Raw genomic sequence first — 3945 nt, 5'->3', positions numbered from 1 at the left:
GACTCATAAAAGCCCATTGAGATTGGGTATATTCTTGTGTAGTCTCCATTAATGGATAAGAAATTTTCATTCTTGTTTATGTTGGCAAGAGAAACTACATGTATGTTGATATGTTGTCATTGATGGAAACTCATATAAGATTTGGCATCCACAGTTCATTCTTTCATCATTCTGGAAGATTGATTGAAGATTGATCAAGTATTGGTGAGGTCCGACGAGTAGAACAATGTATCAAGTGGAGTGTACAGTATTTTGGTTGGCGAATTATTTTGGTTAAGTATTTTTCTTTGCAGATCTAGGAGATGTATTTTGGATATGCAATTTACCTTATCCCAGGTTTGTGGCCTTCGTTGTTAATTTTTGTGTTTGTTGGTAAGATTTGGTAGATTGGTTTTTGGTAAAGACAGTGGTAATGTGTGGAAATGCATTATGCAGATCTTGCGGATCAATTTTGGTGAATGTTTATTTGTTCGAGGTTGATGAGCTGACATGTGGAAAGTGTGTGGATATTTTGTTTTGGTCCGCATGGTTGTTTTCAATCGAATTGAGCCTTGTGTACATGTTTCATCATTTGTGACGTGTTTTTGAAGTAGACATGATGGTGACCTAAATTGGTGATGTGGATATATAAGATAGGTTTATTTGATCATTTAAGATATCGATGGCTAGGTGTGAATCATGTATGAGAGATTGTGCATAGTTTCACATGCGCATGTTGAAGATTTGAGCTCCGGTATGATGCAAAATATCATAACAAATCAGTTCTACAGAGTTAAGTAAGATATAGTATTGTGTGCTTAACCAAAACTATTCCAGGCATTTGCAGGTGCTATTTCATAGTTCACTATCATGTATGTTACCTTTGTAACTCTTTTGTAAGGTAGAGTGCCTTCTAGGGTTGTAGCCCTGTTTGTAATTTCAGCAATGAGCTCTAGGCAGTGTGTCTGGTTGCATGTGCATTCTTATGTAGCTTTTACACATACTTTTAATAGAGTGTCATTTATTGTGGGTAGGATCCCGCTGTGGTTTTTTCCTTAACTAGGATTTCCACGTAAAAATCTTGGTGTTAAGGTGTTGGTGATCTTTACTTTGTGTTTCTGTAGTTTACTTTTCTTCATTTTCATTAAGTGGATTAATGGACAAATTAATAAGATCAAAAGTTGTAGAACACTTATTCACCCCCCCTCTCAGTGTTCCTTGATTCCAACAATTGTTATCAAAGCCTAGTTCCTCAGAGAAATCCTAACAGCTTGAGGAAGATCCAGGAAGGCACATCAATGGATTATGGTAGTTTGAGACAACAGTTGGTTGTTGCTCTTGAGGATCTTGATCATGCAAAAGATGAGAACTGGCAATTGAAAGCAAATATCAAAGATGTTGAAGAATACATTGAAACATTGAAGGATCAGTTGAACAAGTCAAGAGAAAAGAGAAAGGAACTTGTTGAACAACTTAAGTAGAAATAAAGTTAGATAACTGATGAAGAAGACTTGAGGAAAAAGACAGAAGAACGTGATAGACTAGCTAGAGCCAATACAATCCAGAAGAATGATATGGAAGCCATGTTGGCATTCACATGAAGATTACATTGATGAACTATTATGTTGTCATTGATGTCAATTATAACCGGTAATGATGTTGTTATGATGTTGTTTTGCAACCAGTATGGGAGCTAGTGAAGGAACCGGTATTATTTGAGAATTAGTGAGATCAACCGATAACCCTACCTGTTGATGTGCTAAACCCTAACCGATGGAGCTTGGTGAATCGATTGTATTGGTTTATGATCAAATGATGAGCGATAATGATTATGCCACATATTCATGTTGTATGTGAAGAGTTTCAAATAGTTTTTAGTTCATAGAGATAACAGTTTTATCTTGGGAATAAGCGAGTACATTGCATGAAGTGGAAACCACGTGATGAGTTATAGGGATCGATGAAGCAGTGATCAAGGAGCGGTCGAGGTTGTCTTGAATGGTGTGAAATGATTGCTATGTAATCCAACACTCATACTTGAACCGATTTGTTTGTAATCTCTATGAGATCTTAGGTTTGTGATGTGTTACCGACCTATTGTTTTGCTTATAAGGTCGACGAGTTGTTTTGTTGTTGTGTTGGCAATTTTGGTTAAGTCTAAGAGTGATTGGTTGCCGAACTAGGAGATGTATCTATAGTATGTGAACTGAAGGCAGATAGGAGGATGAAAAGGATCTGATCAAGTAGAGTACTGCTATTCACTAGATCAACAAACCCATGTTGTTCTCTAACAATTACAACAGTCAAATCCCTTAACCGAGTAAGCTCTAACAGGCTTAGTGCTATCTAAATCCTCTAACTAGGTGATCCATTAGCTTGGATTTCAAATCCTCTACCAAGGTTACTCCTAACAGGGTATTGCTTCTAATAGGGCATTATAGTCAATCCCTTAACCAGGTGGTCCCTAACAGGATATGTTCTTAACAAGACTTATTGTAAAGCTTTAACAGGCTTGGCTCCTAATAGGGTGAACTTTAGAAGAGTTCGTAATACTTGTGGGTATTCATCCCTACCATGGTTTTTCCCATTTGGGTTTCCACGTCAAAATCATTGTGTCAAGTGGTGAATGTTTTTGTGGTTATGTTTGCTATGGTTAATTTGCTTGACTGCTAAATCCACTTAGATATGATATGATGACCGGCAATAATCTGAAATGTGCTTTTACTTTTGTCAATAAAGTATTTGGATGTTTTGGTCAAATGGTTTGAGAGTTTCAGAGTTGTTTTACTGTTATTTTGATATGACAGTCAACCGGTATGCTTGATAGTGATATTGTAATTTTTTGTTCAGTGTTTGAACCAATCAGTTATGAGTTTGTCTTGAGAGGTTGTTTTTGAGTTTGGTGAAAGTTTAGTCAGTTTTCTATCTATTGATTCAACCCCCCCCCCCACTCAGTAGTTGTTTGGCTCCTTATGGATTCATCATACCATCAATTGGTATCAGAGCATTACAGGTCCTCTAGTGTCTAAGCCTAACAGCTTGAGGTAAAGATATAGAAGAACATGATGAAGAAAGAAGGTCTAAAGTTTAATAAGGAAAACTACAGAATATGGAGTGATAGAATGAAAATATATATCAAGAGTCTAGGGAGTCGATACTGGAAACATGTTGTTACTCAATATGTTGCACCTAGTGGGACTATGTTTGATGATCAAAAGAAAGAGAAACAAGAAAATAATCAAGCATTGGAGGCCATTATCAGTTCTTTGTCTGATTCAAAGTATATTGATGTCCATGGTTTGGAGACTGCTTATGAGGTATGGAAGAAACTTGAGGAAATCTATAGCGGTGATGAGAATGTGAAGATTGCCAAAGAAGAGAGTCTGAGAGGTAAATTTGATGACATACGGATGGTTGAAGGAGAGAATATACAATAGTATGATCAGAGGATCAAAGAGATAGTTGGTGAGATCAAGAGTGTTGGTGGTAAAGTGGAGGATGCCACAATGGTTAGTAAGGTGTTGATAACCCTTCTATCGATCTACGCTATCTGAGTTGTAGCCATTCAAGAGCTAATGTCTATTGATAAAACTAAGGTAACTCTTGACTCCATCATTGGTAAACTTACTACATTTGAATTAAATGGTTATGATGGTAGTGCTTAGAAATTTGAATCTGCATTTAGAGCTTTAGTTTCTAACCCACCTATGAGGAAAAGTAGAGATGTTAGTCACAGTTATGAGTCTAGATACAGTAGAGAAGTTGATGATGAAGACAGTTTATCAAGCTTGAAGCATTGTTGGCAAACCGGTTACCTAGAGGTACCGGTAAGTACAAAGGTAAATTACCTTTGAAATGTTTTGCATGTAACAAGATTGGACACATTGCAGCTAACTGTCCTAATGGTGACAATGAGCATAAGCATGAGAAGTAAAACAAGTACAAAGGAAAAGGCAAAAGAGATTG

This window comes from Cryptomeria japonica, chromosome 10 (assembly GCF_030272615.1).
Source record: "Cryptomeria japonica chromosome 10, Sugi_1.0, whole genome shotgun sequence".
Taxonomy (NCBI): Eukaryota; Viridiplantae; Streptophyta; class Pinopsida; order Cupressales; family Cupressaceae; genus Cryptomeria; species Cryptomeria japonica.
This window is presented reverse-complemented; position numbering follows the sequence as displayed.